This window comes from Falco peregrinus, chromosome 5, assembly GCF_023634155.1.
Source record: "Falco peregrinus isolate bFalPer1 chromosome 5, bFalPer1.pri, whole genome shotgun sequence".
In the NCBI taxonomy this organism is placed as follows: Eukaryota; Metazoa; Chordata; class Aves; order Falconiformes; family Falconidae; genus Falco; species Falco peregrinus.
The window spans coordinates 63015438-63034515 of NC_073725.1; the positions used below are offsets into that span (position 1 = coordinate 63015438).

Sequence of the window (19078 nt, forward strand, 5' to 3'; positions counted from 1 at the left end):
AATCCATGATTTTCTTATCGAAGTCTGTTTTCATCCTACAAAGATGGTCGGGAATTATACTGCAACCCAACTGCTTTCTAATACAAGGTTTTAAAATTAATGAAAAACTTAAAACCAAGAACCATAAGAACAATAGAAAATGCTGAATAACTTTCAAAGTTCCATTTTAAGAAGGCACTTCTGCCAGAAAAAGTAATTGGTAAAATCTTATCTTCTTAACTGTTGACTAACTACTTCTATCTGCTGAAGGTGGCAGATCCTTGGATCCTCCTAAGCCTCGTAGTTTACTATGGGTAGATCACTGGAGCTGCTTTGGAGCATTCTTAATAAAATCTTCGGAGTTTCTTTATTAAAAAACAATATTGTCCTTTCAAAATTGAAGACGTTGGTGCAAATATATCAGTTTTGGGGAAGGTGCTGCTGGAAAGAGAGGACATTTCGTTCAGACTCGGTGAACTCCTGACAGAGCCAATCATGGTACTCACGAGATGCTCAGGTTCAACCCCTGTATTAAAGGAGAAAAAAAACTGAGGATGCAGCCCCCTCTGGGCTTTCATTTACTGTGGGCACGTCTTCCTTGGGGTTTATCAGCTCATCTTAAGTTACGCACAGGTTCTGCCCATGTAGGGTGAAATGCACACGCACGGTCACACATATGAATATTTCCATTGCAGTTATACAGGGCATCTAACTCTCAATTCTGAGCAAATTGACCCAGAAGCTTGGGTCAATGATGGGGATGGCTAAAAAGCTCATACATCTTCTTGCAAGGTGTCTTGCCCAGGTTTGGCACTCACGACACTAACCCGCCCCCTGCTCAGTTTCCTTGTGCAATAAAGTCATGAAATATCTCAGAAAAGGCTCCTCAGGCACAAATGGAAAGGTTACAAATGTATTAAAATAGTATGTTGGTTTGAATGTGGATGAGGGTTGTTGGAGGTTCTCTTTGGCTTTTCTAGAAGAATTTACCTTTACTAGCCCCTGGCTTGAAACAGTAAGAACAAACGAAAGACACAAAAGGCAAATAACATGAGCTGCTCTCTCATTAATGGATAAAAGTGACCCAGAAAGCTGTCCAGCAGATGCTCTCCAAACCACCTGTAGTCCTGAAGAGATCAGAAGAGTGCATGCTATTTCTCCTGTAGAAATTCCTAGCCAGCCAAAGTGTGTCAGTACTCATACAAAGGAGAAAACCTTTTCAGCTTTCTCAGTTAACATAATGATTTTGTAATTACTCTATTTCTTTTGGCTAAAGGGCCTCAGTAACTGATTTTTTTAATACATCACAATTCCTTCTTTTCGAACCAGCAGACAAATAGAGAACACAAGATGAACAATTTCTCTCTATGTGCCTCTAACTTAGAAGGTTGGTCAGACCTCTGACTGAAAAAACCTGGAGAAACCCTGCTGTCGATGCTAAGCAACCAGAAATCCAAGAGGAATGGGTGGTTTTCAGATGGAGAGTATAACTTCATTAAAATTGATCATGCAAAGATTGTTCCAGTCAAGCAACTCTCCGGAAATCCAAAAAAAATGGATTTCCATTCCTGATATACACCATCAGTTCACCCTTTTCTGCATAACCTGGCTCTTGGCATCGTTATTGACTGCTGGTGGCAAACCAAGAACCTCCAAGGGCCAGTTCCCAGGCTGTGAAGTGCTCAGTTCCAGAGAAATCCTAGAGCATCTGGGCATTTATGAATTCATCCTCAGGGCACAACCACAATTCAGTAAATAACCTTTCAAGAGGGATTAGAATAAGAAAGCTTGAGTTTACTTTAGTAACAGGAAAAAAAAAATTATAACCTACTCCATATAAAACTTTGAAGGTTAGGCAGATCTTCAAATTGGAAAACAAAATGTGAATATCAACTCTGTTTTCCTTCACAGAAGAGAATTGCCTTTCTCCCCACTCCTCCTCTCCAAAACTCCCTCTGGGAAACTTGAAGGACGAGGTCGCTACAGCACTTAAATTTCTTTTAAAGATACTTAGTCAAGCACAGTCGATATCAGTGTCAGTCAACATTAAAGGGATTAAGAGTTTGAGGTCAGATTTAGCTGACTTTGGCTCTTGGTTAAGTGGAAAGCTATGGTTATCTCTGCAAGGAGATGCAACTCATTTATTTTGACAAGGGAACCCAAATACCCACCTTTGCAAAGGAGGGACATTCATCTGCTGAATATTGGCATTTACAGTGCAACCGTTGTCACTTGGCGTGCTCACTTAGGGCATCCCCCCCAGCCACCACAGGCCTGGAGTCTATTGCCCCATTTCCCTCACCTGACAAAAGCTGGCCTCTAAAACAATCAGATTAATTGTCATCCTATATCCCCTCTTTAATCTGTGAAGAAGTATCAATGCCCTCACGTGCATCTCGAGTGTCTAAGCATGGACCTTGGGAAGCTTCTGACACCTGACTTCCATAACACTGTTGTGGGATAAATTCTACCATAAGCAATACGGTGAGTCCCATAGAAAACCTTCTATTACACTGCATTTCTTAGAGCAGCAGTTATGAACTAAGAAGAAGAAGAAAAAAAAGCCAAAATACATAAATAAAAAGATGAAAGACAGAAAGAAAAAAAAACCCTCATAGAAACAGCAAGCGTCAGGGTCTGACTCCACTGTCTGGTCCTCCATGAAAAAAACAAGTTTATTTTGATATAGCAGTCTTGACCAGGAACTGAAAAGGTCTGGAGGAAAGATGAGCTTAAAAACTAGATGCAAGAAAAAACCTGATTTTTTTACATTGTGGGAGAACTAGGATGAGCTTCCAGAGGAAGGAGGAAGGGTCTGGGCTTTAAATATTTTTGATTCTAATTACAAACATCAGTCTTCCAGGGATACCTTGCTAAGTGCACACAGGATTCCTCTGCCATATATTATGGGAAGAAATAAAGCTGGTGTCTTAGATATTGCAGGTTCTCCTTGTGTGCCAACTGAGAACTGAGAACAAAGGGAGACACGCCGATGCGATCTCAGTGAAAATACATAATAATGTACATTATTACAATATTATTACAATTAATACAAGACGGGAAGGGGAACAGAAGGGTGTATTGGAGAGAGAAGGGGAATGGGATAAAGAAAGAAAAGGGAAAGGAAAGGGAAAGGGAAAGGCAAAGAAAAAGACCTGTGAGACAGACCCAGTCCTTTACGCTGGTGTATCTATGTGATGTTTAGCGGATTCCCAGGCTGTTAAATGAGATCATTACTGTTTTTCTTTCCATATTGTCTTGTTTCAAAGTCAAGATGTTGGATGTCTCTTTTTCCCTCTTGCTCTGTGCTTTGTCTTTGCATTTTCCATTACTGATTTTGACCTAGGATAAAATTTGTGCCAAAAAAAGAAAGAAAGAAAAAAGTTTAACCATTGATTTAGACTGAGCAAGATTCATCTGCCCTAAGTTGAGTGTCTAAAAAACAGATGGAAAATGCTGAGCCAGTAAACCTGGGTTATCTTTACAGCCAGAGGAGAGAAATGGGCACCTGCAGAGCTAATGTGTGCCATCTCAAGATCAGTGTCTAAGCTGGGTGAGATTAATTACTCCTGGACTCTCCTCTTTATCTACCTCAGGGCGACTAGCTCAGAAACAGATACCCAATGCACATCTAATATAGGGAAGATGAATACTACCTTAATATTTCCAAGTTTGCTTTTAACAGTATTTTATGAGGCAGTGCCAAACACTCTGTCAGAGCCAAGACGTAACACAGTCTCCTAATCCTCCCTGATCCCATTATCTTGTAAAAACTGAAAGTATGTGAGGTTGAGATGGCTTGTTCTTGACAGATCCACAGTGGCTGTTTTTCATCACCGTATTAGTACCTCCAGGTGCTTATGAATATATAATTAATTCATTCCAGTATCTTCCCAAGACCTAAAGTTGGGTAACGTCACCTGCACCTTCCCTGATCCTCCTTTTTCCCTCTGCATGAAGATCAGTTGCATCTCTGCCTTCCTCCAGCCAGCTGGGGCTTCCTTGCAATCTCAGCTGTCAAGGTATTCCTTACTTAGCTGTCTTCAGAGAACCATTTAGGCTGGAAAAGACTGTCTTCTCTTCTACTCCTCTAGGTAAAATTTGGGGGTTTTGAAGTATCTTCTTAAAAAAACCACCGGGCTTTATAGAAATAAAATGCAAAAAAGCCTCAGAATATTTGTCTTCTGGAGTCTCATTTCAATGGAGTAATAAGCTTATCCTAGCTGCTTATTTTTTTATTTCTTACATATTCACAGATGCTTCCCTAGCATTTTTCTTTTGGGGCAATATGGGGGACATACTGTACAAATGGTAATTAACTTTTCAGCTCTGGCATTCCCATTTGAATCCTATGCTTTCCTAACTCAAATATGTTCAGTCATGTACCTTTGTCCCCACTCTGACCTTCTCTGGAGACAATCTAATTCCCACACTGAAAAGTTTCAAGAAAGGAGGAGGAGGAAGTATTCCTGCCACAGACACAAACTTTCTAATGCTTCTCAAAACTTCTATTCATTGACTTCAAACTGCCTCACATGACAGCTGGTGCCAGTGATTTGTATACCTGTAAAAGAATCTGAAAACACCACGGCAGATTTTGCACTGGACTCAAAATGGATTTTTGCTCACCCATTCCACATCCAGATGATTTAATGAAACAGAAGAATACAACAGTAGATTTATATTACATTTCTATTTCAGGGTCCTGGCAGTCACATTATTGGGCATAGTGTAGATAAGCAGAAAGACACTTCCAACTTTAAATTATTTTTCTACTGCACAAGATCAAATCAGCTACAGTTCTCCCCGGCTTAACAATTTTGAGCTGAGACACAGGAAATCCAAGTGCCCACCTGTAGGCATCGCCTTCCTGCTGCAAATGTCCTTCTCTGAGTCCATCACAGAGTGTTGGAGAAGTCAGTTATTATTTCCTTGTAAATGAAGAGGAAGCTGCTACTGTCTCCCAGTCTTGAAAAAAAAAAAAAAATTAAAAAAATAAAAATGCACCAAACTTTCTCTTTGCAGACTATATTTAAGATCTTATGTTTACTGCTGACTTTCCTCCAGGCACTTTCTGGTTTGCCTGGGTGTTACCCTGCAATCTTTCCCTAAGAGCCCCCACTCAGACTGACAGCCAAGACCCCTGGGAGCAGCTTTGGTGTCTCACTCAGCTAATGGGAGCTGGATGGGCGCTGCGGAGAGGCACCTGCCAGCCCCATGGGTGGCTGGGCGGCAGTGCATGGCATCTCCTCCCAGCCCCAAGCTCATGTCAGATCATGAACAGGAACTTTCATGTCTTGCATGCACATGGCAGGACTCAGAGCACTCAGTAATCACCTGTGGGAAGCCCAGAGCACCTCGGTGCCCCTTGAGATGTTCACAATGTGGTGGCATGTCCGTGCTAGCATGTTGAAAAAGGATCACCCACTGGTTTTGAAGCAGAAGCCACACTCGGAAGACTGACCTGCTGTGTTTCATGTAAAGAGTGGCTCCCACCCCCCATTCCTGACCCTATTCCCCTCCAGCCCATCCTGGATCTCACCTGCTGGAACATCTTTCTTCAGCACTGTGGCCCCACATTCCTTTTCCAAGAGCTGCTGGAAAGGTCGAGGAGAAAGAGAGATGATGTGGTGAAGAGCAACGGCAGAGGGAAAGAAAATGAGCAGAAGCAGGTTTGAAAGCAATGCTGCTCCAAGGCACGTCCCTCTCTGCAGCGCCCCAGCTCTTCCCGGTGACGTGGTGCCCTTCCCCTGGACATTACATGGCCCACTTACACAGTGAGAGGAGAAATTTAAGATATCAATCCTAGTGATCACTTCTAGGTCATAATCAATTATTTCTCAATGAGGGGCAGGTGCTTTTTGTTTTCAGCAGCAATGTCATATTCTGGTCATTGCACTTGGCCTGGAGAAATTATGCTTCTTCATCAGTTGACGATGCACGTTTAGACCTACTTCTCAAGAGAGATGAGCAAATGAAGAGGAGGGGGAGCAGAGCTGAAATCACAGTTACTGTGTTCTTATAGTTTTTATTTTCTGTTTTAATGTATCTCATTTCATTACATTTCAATTTATGTATGTATATCATTTTAGATATTCAAATACATTTTATATATTTATAAATTTCAAAATTTTTTCTATATTAAAAACTCCCATTTTACATGTAAAAATCAGAACTGGAGAGAGAATAAATTGCAGACCTTCCTTAGTCTGTAGGGTTCAGGTCCACCTTTCCTGATTTTAAAGACAGAAGCCATTTCATTTAACTTTAGGGTCTTGAGTCACTTGGTTAAGCACAGGCGCCCCGTTACACCTGGGGTGCCTTGGACACCAGCAGTGCTAGCAGATAGAGCAGGCAGATCCCAGAAGCCACTTTCTTAAGCAAAGTGCATCTTTTTCTCCTGTCATCTTCCAGCAGTGGGCAGAAGCAAGGCGGCCAGGTGCTGGCTTTCTGAATGCTTTCCCTTGGAATTGGGGTGGGAGGGGAGCAGATGGGTTATTCTGGTCCCTCCCTGCAACATGCCAGCTTCCAGCCAGCTTCCTTATGACCCTAGCCCTGCCTGAGAGAGGTGGTAATGTTGTTGTTCATCTTTTGCCCCTGCCATTTTCCAAGTTTCTTCCTTTTTATTTAGGAGTAAAACAGGAGGAATGGCAAAGTTTGGGGTAGCTTCTAACAAAGACGAAAGAGGACATTGTTCATTGCATTAATCTTGCAGGGGAAAAGAATAATTTGGCTTCATTAGCTAAGAAAATAAAACCAGAGTTATCTTATGATGAAAAAAAATGCATAGAATGATGATTTAACCACAAAATTTTTGTGCAGAAGGCTCAGTGACTTGGCAGCATCCAAGGAAGGGCAGCAAGTCTCTATCCCTGAACAGATCCTCTCATATTTACTACTTCAGAGAAACAGTCATCCTATCTTCTTAAAAAAATAGAGCTTTTCTGATAAACATGAGACTCATGGGAAAAGGGGATTGCTTTTACGAGTCTATAGGGTACGAATGGAAAAAACAAAGGTTTTCAGCCCACAAGCAACTGCTTTCAGCCTTGTTTTCTGAACATCTCCTTCCAGGCTTCTCTGTTAAAATATTTGCATGTTTTTCCAAGTGCATCGATGGTCGGTGAGAGGAGAGCATGCCGATCTAAAACTCTGCCTTATTTACAGTCCTGGACCATCCCTGTTGCACCAGCCTTGCTATTGATTTTTGAGCCAAAGCTCCTGCGGCTGTTGCAAGGCTTTCCATGGCAGGTAAAACTGGTTTTCCACTAGCAGCTGGATGTGTGAATAAGGACAGAGCTGGGACGGGGAATGTGGTGACTTCTGCAGGTCTGGAAATCTGGTGGGGAAGAGGTACAAGCCAGGCAAGTGAGGGGAGTTTTCTAAGGATGAATGGTGGGATATGGGACACTCACATGCAGCATCACAGAAGCCGTTTCTGCTGTACCAGAGCCAGCTGATATTTGCTCTTTCACTGACCGAAAGGCTAAAGAAAATCTGAGGACTAAGAGTGCACCAAGCAGAAACCATGTTCAGGGAAGGACGCCAGCCAAAGAAGCCCCTTCTTCTTCCTCACCCTTAGAGACACCACCACAAGGAGAGCTCAGGAACAGGGACACGGTTGTCCCAATGAGCTGTACAGCTTGTCCAGCTGGAGGATCCTTCCTGAGCCAGATTTGTCATTCTCTGCAGGCAATGGTGGCATAGGGAGCATGGACACGTGTCAGCCTGGTCCAGACAACACTCAGGGCAAGCTCCAGCAGTTCCTGGGGAACTGTGCAGATGGGGAATACAAAGCAGGAGGTGATCAGAAATCACCGATCACCACCTTTGACTTCCAGCAAGCCTGCTGGCAAGTCCAACCTAAAAAAGTCAGTCCTACGGTCAAAGGGGAAATACAGCCCTGTTTTACTCTGCCTGGGTCCTCAGGACAACAGCAGGAAAAGAAAAGAAAAAAAAAGAAAAGAAAAGAAAGAAAAGAAAAGAAAAGAAAAGAAAAGAAAACAAAACAAAACAAAACAAAACAAAACAAAACAAAACAAAACAAAACAAAACAAAACAAAACAAAACAACCACACACACAAAGAAAAGAACACCTGCTCATTGAAACTTACACAGATTTTACTGTGTAAATCATGTTTAAAACTCTATCCTGGGTAGCTGGTGGCAGTTCTTCCATGCTTTAGTTTCTTATTTCCATTTAAAACATAATAGTTATATAAAGCACTAACTGGTCATAATGAAAGATGGATATTAGCCCCACTCCTGCAAGACCAGCTTGGGTATTACTGTGTTTCTTCTAGTGTGTAAGTGCTGGTATTATTTCATTGCTGTACCCCAGGATGCTTTCTTTCAGAGTCTGTGTTACAGGACAGTAGGAAAATAGCCCATAATCATATGTTGCTAAAAATAATTGGATACTTCATTGAGGCTGCAGTCATTGACACTGAAAATATATGTGCGTTAGTTTTTTTCTTTTTCCAGTTTTGCCTGATGCAGGCTGGAAGCTTCAATCAGAGATTGAAGACTTCTTTAAAGCCATCCACTTTGATAAAGGAGACTTTGTAAAGACTGAAAGACCAGCCAAGCCATTTCTCTGTTTGTGAAAGAAAGCTGTAAGGAAGTTCAAGAGCTGAAAACAAAAGCCACATGAGTTGTACACCAATATGCAGCTGAACCTTTTTTAGCAGCAAGCCAAGTATGAGAAGCAGCAGATTTCCAGACACTCAAGCCTCCAAATCAAGAGGTAACTCCTGCTTCTCAGTTAGATGCTCTTCTCACACCTCAGGATGGGGTGGGGGTCAGTGCTGTGATAATCAGGGGTGATGCTTCAGGCCTGGATAGCAGAGGCAAGTGACATAAACAAGCTCCGTGACTCTCCGGACACCTGGCAAGACCTTGTCCAGGCTCTGTGAGAGCAGACACAATGCTGAGGTTACCTGTCCCAGAGAGCAGGAGCTGGATTCGGACTGGTCCTGCCAAAACACAAGGACAGGGAAGAAAGGAAGGACTCCTGAGGTCACATCTTTTAATATTGCCAGGCTATCCCACCCATCCAAGCCCTGACTTTCCAGCTAATCAGGCGGTGGGGTGTCGGGCATGGGCTGGGGCAGACCCTGAGGGAGTGATGACCATGGTCCTGCTGGAGGGGTGGCAGTGCAGATGGACAGGAGGCATGGGGCACCGGGACCATGTCCCTGGTCAGGATTCTCCCAAAGTCCCGTCTTTCAGAGAGGGATGGACTTTGTCAGGAGCTGAGTTTGCCATCTGTGCAACTGGAAAATCAACTTTTGTTCTTTTTTTATTTTTTTTCTTAATCCCAGAATTGCTGATCCAGCTCAGATGAAGAGTATCCTGTCTCCAACAGCACTCGTAAGGGATAGCGACTGAACAATGTGCTGTACTGAAAACTATCAGCAGTAGCACTAATTACCATAAGAACAGCATGAACATGTACTGATGGTTTCCCACATGCCTTCCCAGGCCTCTGTAACCCCTAACTCAGAGACCTCCTAGGGCACAAACATTACATTAGTGTTTAAAAGTCTTGAATGTTTTTCCCTTCTGTTAACTCATCTAATCACATTTTGAATGTATGCAAAGAAGATCCTGTGCAGGCGGTTCCACAGCTTCACCACCTGCTTGTGAAAAGCCGCCTCCTTTTGCTTGCTTTGTAGCTACCCTGAAATTGCCAGTCCTGTCTTCCCAATCTCTTTATTAGCAGAGATACCTAACTGCCATTTCCCAGTGCCCGTCTTCTTGATTTTCATGTATCTATCTCTTCCCTATCGCCCTCCTCTTCTTCAGTACCCTCTTTTCTAGGTTGAAAAGTCCAGGTCTACTGCAAGGTTATGCTGACAAACCAGGATTCAACCCAAACAACCTATAAATTACCAGGGCTTGAAGTCACTGACATCTGTGGTCAGAGTTTTCCTGGACAGGGCTGCACTCCTGTCCAGGACAAAGGTTGAGGATCTTCCTAGGCTGTTTGGGGAACTGAATGAAAGATTTCATTCAACTCACGAAGCACAGGCATCCCAGCAAGCTGCAGCTTTGTGTTGCCTGCAGTGTGCAGCAGCAAGCTCCAACAGCCGCACAAAGAAAGCTTGTTTCTACACACACACACACACACCCCGCCTTGCTGCCAGCTCTGCAGGTTTCAGGCCATCACCTTTGAACGCTTATCAGAGCTGAAATGGACTGTGAACTCCGGGGAAATCTCACCCCAAGGCTGTTCATGAGAGTCCCTCACATGTTCCCCACACGCTCAGCCAAACAGGCTCATCAGAGATAAATAGAGCTTTATGAGGGCAAGATGCTATATACTGCTTTATGGCCCCAGGGAACAGGTTACAAGCTCAGCAACTGTTAAAAAAAAAATAAAATATAATATCCCTCATCATTCCCCTATCTGACTCAGCAAGGAGCTGGCTCACAGCTAATGATAAGGTGATTCCAGCTTCTTTCGTCCCACTTGCACAAGCACTTTGTGCGCAGGTTCTGAGCGCATTACAGCCACTGCTGCAGAGTCTGCTAGTTTAGTCTCCTATCTGCGATTAAAAAAAATATATGAATAAGTATTACTTACAAAGAACTCCTTGTCCAGTCGCAATTGGACACAATTGAAGTCTAGAGAGAGTCCCTGCAGCTGTGGTGTGCTGTGGTTTTGCTGATGCTGGAGTGGGAGAAGCTGTCCCATCCTGCAGGACGCAGGCAGCTCTCCTCCAGGCTCTCTCATCCACAAGCCCTGGAACAAGTCTGAGAAGCGAGTCAGACTCCCCATTATAGCCAGACTTCTCCAGCTGTTTTAACTCCATGACGGTCCATCAAAGCTGCCTTGACCCATGCCAGCAAGGGATCTGGCCCGCTTATTGGCCTGCGTGACTCCATGGTGCAGCTGGCAGCTGCGAAAGGGCTCATTTGGAAGGCAGCGTGGCTGGGATCAACATCACTTAAGCGATAATCTGCTAATCAGAGCTTCTTCTGTTGAAGTAATGCTCCCACCTCCTCGTTCCATGCTGGCAATTTTCTTCTGCAAAGCTTGCCAAATTGTTTCAGCCCCTGGCAGTTTCAGAGGGGTTTTCTTGCTCACCTCTGAATGGGAGTTTGCTCTTGGTTCTGTAGGTTGGATGGCAACCCAGGAAAAGGATAATCTGATTCAAACCCACAGACATCCAGCCTGTCACACATGCAGCAGAGGTGGGGGAGAGGGGAAAACAGTTTTTTTTAAAGAGTGATAGAAGACCTGGTGCATATGGAGAAAAGTACGCAGGCTCAAGACGCTTCTCCCTCAGGGTGGGAATGAGATTGTTCAGTGGTGTGCAGAAATCACTGAAATAGCTAAAGTGTGATGAGCATCGGGCAGGGTAACTACATGTGAAATGTAGCATAAAACCTCTAACTCACGTTGCTGTTTTGGAAGATGGAGCTGGTCAATCAATGAAGACCCTCCCCAGGAAAGAAGAAAATGAGGACAAGGCAGAAGTGGCATCAGTTGCTGCTCTGCAAAGAAGACAAAGCCCTGGTGGTAAATGGGTCGCCGGCAAGGGAAAACCTCACCTGGTAAAGAGAGGAGCTGCAATGCTCACCCTGTTCCCTTCTTGTGCTCACCTACTCAGCAGTGTCTCCCCACAACAGGAGGATGAATGAGGGCACCCTGGAGACCCACAAAGCTGCAGAGCAGGCAGTGCTGGATGCTGATGACTTCTGCCCAGCATGACAACTGAGGGTTCAACAACTACAAGCTGGAGCTGTGTTTCCCTGTCCTAGCCCTGCTCCAGAGCCCAGACTTGGATCACCAGCCTGCCCACCTCCACCCAGGCTCATAGCATCAGCACAGATCAGGCCTACAGCAAGAAGAACAACAGAAGGAGAGTGAGAGAAGAGCCCAGGATGCTTCACAGAGCCTGTCTGTCCCACCTGCTCATCAGGAGTCCAACAAAGGCTGGCATTTTCAGGGCTGCCTGGATGAAGAGAGGCTGGGAGACAGTCATCCATATCCCCTCGTCTTTCCAAAAATGCAACTAAATGGAGGCCCAGCCCATTGCTTGGAAGATGGTCCATGACCTCCCCAGACACTTTCAGTCCTGTTTGATGGAAGGACTTGAAAAAGCTCAAAAAGGACTGAATCAAACCTGTTTCGAAATGAAAAGTAGAAGAGGACAGCTTTGCTTCAGCTGAAGGCCACTGCCTGAAGGCATTGGCTACTGTCCCTGCTGCTGGTTTCTTTCCTAGCCCAACTGTTTTTCACCTGGCCTGCCTAAGATAGCAAATGCCTCAAATGACTTGTGAGGGAGATCTCTTCTTCACCTCCAGCACTCCTTTGTCTCCCTTAACCCAAGCCCTCAGCCCCACATGCCTCAAATCCCTCTTCTCCCAAACCGGAATTTCAGCCCTGTGATCCTCCCATTGCTACACTTGCTGCATCTCCTCATGCAGGGCACCCAGCCCCATGGAGATGGCTCACTGCCAGCTACCCAGACCAGGACCCCAAGGCATGACCCATAACCTGCTCTGTCACCCCTCCAGCTGCCCATGGCTGCATGCACCACCTCCCAGGTCTGCCCAGCTTCCATGGACCCAGGCGGAGGTACCCTGCTGACTGGAGATATTCCAGGTCTCAGGCTGGAAGGAGCTACCACTGAGAATAAAGGTGGCAGGTGGAAGGCAACATAGGTGCCTCATCCTATGAATTGCAGGTTCATCAGAATTTTGTCCCATCTCATGATCCTCCTGAATACAGCACGTAAATCTTTTAACATGTTTGTAGTCCCTGGATAATAGCTCAGGAAGGGACACAGGCCAGAAAGAAGGTGGACATGGCTGCTTTGGCACCTTCTAAACCATTACCACAGAGTGTTACAGGAGGTGTACAGTCTCCTTAGTCCACCCCTGACTACAGATCACAAGCAGTCTTGCACGCTCCTACCTAGAGAGAAAATAATGCTTTGCGGAGAAAGGTAAGCTACTTTTAAAATTTATTTTTAGATTTCCCCTATATATAAAAAAATTTTTTTTGACCAAGAGTAATATTTTTGCTTAGGCTGATTTCCTATCACATGGAGGCAGGGAAGCAGCATTTAGAAGGAATCAAAAGAAAACAGAAAAGTACTGAAAACCAAAATATTGTTCTAGGAAGGGTTTTAACAGTTTAGACTCTCGCTTCCAGCTCTTCATGAGGATTCACTGGTTGTTCACTAAGGCTGTATGAGAAAAATGAGTGTATTTTCCTTGTCCTGCCACTTACTTGCAGGACAGTCCTGTTCCTCGAGAACTAAATGCTTATGGAGAAGGTCAATGCAAGGACCAGCAAACAAAAGACAGCTTAGAAAAAAGGGCAGCTGTTTTCCCTACTTTTTGGGTGGTTGACCAATGGTCGATGCTGTGTTTCAAAGAAAGGACAGCGAGGATATAATCTGACATCCCTGGAAGCCTTGACACCAAGGTGGGTTGGGTTTCTGGAGAAGATCTCCCCACTGTGAAGGCCGAGAGGAGTGGTGACTGAAAGGCTGTGAGTGGAGCGGTAGGAGAGAGTGGGACAGAGACCCACCTAGGTCTAACAGCCTCCCCATCTTGATATTCAGATGGATTTTTTTCTGCTTGGCAAAAAAGCCTCCAAACTTGTTTCATTTCACGTGACCACATCGTTCACATTGCTGACAAAGATGGGCAGATGCATGCCTGGTCTGGTGCCAGGCCAGATACCACATCTGCAGCAGAAACTGCCAGACAAAAAACCAACCACCTCCTCCTTCAGCTTAGCAAGTTGGGACTGTGTTTGGCCTGGGAGCCACTGAGTGGGAACATCTCTAATAGTGTTTTCAGTGCATTGTGGCACCTCTTTGGTGTCACTTTTCTTGAGTCCCTCTCCACAAACTCATCTCTGACAGCTTCCCCTGTTCCACCTCCTCTCTCACACCTCCTTACTGATGAGGTGAAAGCCACTGTCCGCCTGCAAGGAGACTTCAACTAATTTTGGTTGGTTTTTGGGCTGAACATCCAGCCTTGCCCTTCCTTTCGCACAAGGCAGATCTTCAGGCACGACTACCCAAGGCATAAGGAGTGAGAGTTTTGAAGCAGGACAGTCTTGTCCTGGTCACAGAGGTGTCTGACGGCAAGGACGGGGAGGTCTTGATCTCCACCGGCGATACCAACACAGGCTGTTCACTCTGCTAACACTGCACCACAGCTACTGAGGCACCAAGAACTAAACTACAGAGGGGCTCACAGCTTGCCCTCAGGACCCTCATACGTATTCTCATTTTGCTTTGACAGAAATTTTCACCTTGGATTTTGTCCATAAGACCCAGAGCAGATGTTTCCCTTAAAAGCTGACAAAGAAGCCATCGCACACCGCTTTCACCGTCATCTCAGCCAAGAGTTATGACGTCAGCCTTGTGCAAACAGCGCCAGGCTTGAAGTAGCAGGTCTCCTTCATACCCCTTCACTTGTCTGCTCACATTAAAAGCAAGCAGCGACATCAAAACTCTCTTCTTTGCAACACGTACAAACCATACACTGAATATAGCCAGAAACCCATGGTGGCCATTTGGCCTGATGCACAAACCTCATTTAGCCAAAGTTCCTTCTTGTATGTTTTGGCCTTGACTTTGTATACAAAACATGAGCAATAGCCAAGTGGAAAAAAAGCAGCAAAGGCCATCTCGTCCTCCACAACATTTGGTCGTTGGACCGGCTCCTTACACAGTGCGGGACTTCTGCACTGCGGCTTCCAGCACCACCGTGTCAGCCCCTTCCCTCCCCAATCAATGGCTTTGGCTGATGTAAGCCGCAATGTTTCACTGAACCTGAGTGACTCAGGAGAGAAAGGACAGGAGGCTTTTTATCCAGGATGGGATTTCAGCTCCTGCAAAAGGGAAGTGTTCACCCAGTTGGGAAGAAAACAATCCTGGAAGAGGAGAGGTTTATTATTAGGCTGTGTAAAAGTCAGTTAAAATATAGAGCTGATTCCCAATAGCAATCATTTCTGGCCAAAACCTTAGCCAGTTTAAATTGATTATGCTTTTTTTGGATGCTATTTTACATCAGTAGAAGGATCTAAACATCTGGAGAGGTTTGTTGTAAGATGTTGGAGAAACTCATTTCAAACCTGTGCCATCCCCAAGGGTCTCCTTAAAATAGCAACATTACAAAGCCCTCTTTTACTGCCGCATTCCTTCGTGGTTCATTATATACATGCGCATGGATACAATCTCAAAAAAAACCAAAACAAAACTTAGATGTCTGAATTACCTTTGCCTTGATAGGAATATAAGCCTGGGACAGAGCTGCTAAGGAGAATGGAGTCCCCCGGTGGGAAGACTTCCAAGCAGGGACCTCACACACTCGCACGCCTCATCCCAAACAAAAGTAGGCACCTGGACATGCAGAATAATTCATCTCACCCTCAAAAGCCTGTAGAGAGAGAAAGGATCCTCTTAGAACCAGTGCAGAGAGAATACACAGGGTTTAGGGATGATGGGAGATGACAAAAGCATTTTTCTGGAGCACCTGCTCAAAAATAAACTAGAGCAGTAGAGCTGCTTCTTGTCTGACCTTGCACAAATCAGCATTTCCAAGGATGTTAAGGCCTAAAAGCAATCCTTGTCACCTCGCAAGTCAGACAGGGACTCTTTTCATGTGGGGGAAGAAGTGGGCAGGTTGTTTGGGGTTGATGTGAATGGTGAAGATGCTCACATCTGTCCACCTCTGGTACTGGGAGTCCTCGGACCTGATTCACTGCAACTTTAGAGGACATCTGTATCAACCACCCCCACAGCCCAGCTCTTCAGCGCTGTCCTGCTTTCCTGCTCTACCCAGAGGGTCAAGAAGATGACGAGCTGAGCAGGGTGGCACCCAAGGAGACCTCTCCTGCGGATCTGAGCTTATTCACAGCAGTGGCAAAAACCTACGTGGGTGATGCTGAGCTGTGAACGGAACTTTGATTCTTATGGCTGCGTCTGAGAGAGGGGTGGGGGCTGTGGGGCAATACCTTGTCCATCCTCACTTGTGCCTTGCATTCAGTGGTCAGGGGGAGAGTTACAGCTGCCACCTGGGGAAACCCCCCTTTGCACTTGGCTGCAGTGCATTTGATGCCCATCCTTCCGAAGAATACTCTAGCCCTTGCACTTCCCATCTTCCCAGATGGGAACAGGCAGAGAAATTAATCACGCCCTGACTGCTATACCAAGCAGGGGGGCTGACTTTGGACCTAAGGAGTCCTGAGGAGTGAGTTTATTTTGCTTGTGGATAAAGGGGAGCCAGGAAAATATCTCCCATAGTCTTGGTGGCCACGAAAGCCAGACACAGCCAGAGTCAGATTTCTCCACTGCAATTCTGGGCAAACTTTAAACTGGGAACTGTTTCCTTCATGTGCAGCTTCAGACGTTCGGTAGTACCTGCCTGGGGAGAAATACCAGCCCGGAGGCATCCCTGGTCCAGTCTCTTACCGTGCACATGGGGGACTAGGTACAGACAGAGGACCAAAGGCTGGACGTGGCGATCTCCTAAAGCGCATAGGTTCCACTTTATTTACACCACCTCCTCCTCCTGGTAGCAGCAGGAGGTGGGGGCATTTAAATATACAAGGCTTTCCCCTGCTTCTCCCAGGCTTCTCCCCTCTCTCCAAGAAAAAAAAAAAAAAAGAAAAAAAAGCAAGGGAGCTGCCATGAGGCCCCTGAAACTTTGCAGTGGATTTTTTTAACTCTCCTTCTCAGAATGACTATAGAGCCCTGAGTACATATTTGCTCAGTCCGCCCCACACTTAAACACACACAGATGCTCGGCTCCCCTGGGGATAGGGGCTCCCCCACCCCCAGCCCCCCCTCAGTCGAGCACAGTGGGCAGAAACAAGCCAGACCCCACGGAACAAACCCCATCAAAGCTGGAAATACCTGTGCAGAGATTCCCCAAGGAACCCCTCTCAAACCACCGCCCCTCTCCCTCTTGAGCCCCTGTCCCCAATAAATATGTTTTTAATCCCTGCTATAAGAGCTTGAAAAATAGATTGGGGATTAGCCCGCATTGGGGCGGGGGGGGGAGGGGGAGGGGGAGTATGGCTTTATTGCTTTTAAATCCGCCCCCCCCAGCATCCCCATCTCCCCACACACACACACATGCACCGCCTAACTAGAGGCATGTGTCGCCTGCGAGCCGGAGGGAAGGGGGTGGGACAGAGGTGGGGCGGGGGGGTGGGATGGGGTGGGAGGGATGCAGGAGTGACCCCGCGCTTCCCAGCCCCTCGGTCACAGGCTGGGTACGACCTACCAACGGGGTCCCGGAATGGGGGGGGGGGGGTGTTATACCTTGCCCCCCCCCCCCCCCCCCGCCCCCGCAGCTGGAGAGATCAGCTGAGGCTGGCAGGGAGAGGCACGGGGTTTGCAGGGAGGAGAAGGAAGAGGAGGAGGAGGAGGAGGAGGAAAAGATTGCATCAAGAGCAGAACTTTTTTTTCCCCCTCTCTCTCTCTTACAGGAAGCCCTACTCTACCTTAGCCTTGGAAAGAGCCCCTTTTCATAAAATTAGCTGAAGGCACCTATTCACAGCCATGGAGCTGTGAAAAAAAAAAAAAAAAAAAAGGCAAGCAACAAACCGACTGTAGAGTTTGGGGTTTTTTTTTTCTCTCTCCTTTTTTTTTCTTTGCTCCAAAAAATGAAACAGAAATGCACACAGCTCCACTCTGCGAAAATCTGATGTTTTTACCGTCTGCTCTCTGACAGATCTAGAGAGGAGGTTGGCTTTTTTTTTTTTTTTTCCTTTTTCTTTTCCCCTCCTTGCCGCCGTTCAGCTCCTAAATATCCGCTGCTCCTACACGGAAAGAAGAAGAAAAAAAAGAAAAAAAACCCAAAAAACTACCCAACCCCAAACCGAAAAGGCAAAGCACCACACCATCACGGCTTGATTTCCAGAGATCCCCCCGTGCGCCAGCGCGGAGCGGGTGTGCGCTGCCGGCGCGCCGCATCCCTGCGCATCCCTGCGCGCTCTCCTCCCCCGCCGAAAAAATGAGGGGATGTTTGCTGGAGCCTGCTGTCGGCTCCGGGATAACCCCCCAACAGCTTGGCTTCGGGGGGGGGGGGGGGGGGGGGGCGCGGTTGTTTGGGTTTTTTTCTGTCTTAGTTTTATGAATGAAACCTCCCGGCTGAGTTGAGAGTAACATCCCTCCCCTAAAACTCTGAAAAGCTGGCGAAATCCCGGGGGGAGGCGACTCCCCCCGGGCGCTCGGCAGGGACTCAGCCCCGGGGGGCGGGCGGGAGGCAGCGCGACCCCCCCGGCCGGTCCCCCGCGAGCCCTGGGAAGCTGCAGCCTCCCCCCCCCGCCCTTCTGGCTCCTCCTGGGCACGGGATCCTGAGTCCATGCGGGTGCGCTAGTGGGGGGTGGGGTGGGGTGGTAAATTAAAAAAAAAAAAAAAAATTGAAAACATTTTTTTAAAATTAAATTAAAAACTAAAGAAGAAAAAGTTAAAAAAAAAAAAAACCAAAAGAAAACAACAAAAACCCCCAAAGTAAAACAAAACAAAACAACGAACCAAACAAAAAAAACCCAAACCAAAACAAACAAAAAAAAAAAAAACCTGAGGATTTCAGAACATTTCACAGAGTAAATGAAAAGCGTTTTAGCCGCGGGAAAAATAATAATATCTAAAATAAACTCCTTAAAGGGGGTGGGGGGAGCGATCTTTCAGCCCCACGCTTTCATGCCGTACTCAATCGGCTTTTTGAAACTGCAGATCCTTTGAGACAGAGAGGGAGAGAGAAGGAAAAATCCCGATTTGTGACTAAAACACAGTGCGACCTGGAGAGCTGGCAGAATAAACCTATTGTGGGGCCGAACCGCGCCGGGACCCCCGGGCAGGACCCCCGGGGGCCGCTGCTGGCGAAAAGGTAATTGCTAAGGGGAAATATTTCCAAGCTTTCGCTTTTTGTAACTTTCGACTTTGCCATTTGTTTGCATGCCGAAAAGAGAAGACTTAAAAAAAAAAAAGCTGTTTTTTTCCCCCCCCCCCCCCCTCTCCAAACCCCTCTGAAACCTAAAAGATAAAATTACTGGATCTAAAAATAAAGCAGTGGTTAAAGCCTCCCCCACCCCCCCCCCGGTCCCCCACCC

The 19078-nt window shown here is 46.2% G+C and overlaps 1 long non-coding RNA gene across 7 annotated transcripts; it reads right to left on the reverse strand.

Moving 5' to 3' along the window:
• Positions 1-2620: 2620 nt before the first annotated feature.
• On the reverse strand, positions 2621-18323 carry LOC114012229 (uncharacterized). 7 transcript variants are annotated; one of them, XR_008747544.1, is made up of 8 exons: positions 17568-18323; positions 15232-15393; positions 11590-14887; positions 11386-11481; positions 10568-11158; positions 5522-8954; positions 4833-4947; positions 2621-3321 (listed from the first exon to the last, which is right to left on the reverse strand). It is a non-coding gene; the product is annotated as an uncharacterized LOC114012229 (long non-coding RNA). The 7 variants fall into 7 exon arrangements; XR_008747542.1 differs by having other exon boundaries at positions 11386-14887; XR_008747541.1 differs by having other exon boundaries at positions 5522-8815; positions 8919-8954; positions 10568-14887.
• Positions 18324-19078: the final 755 nt, after the last annotated feature.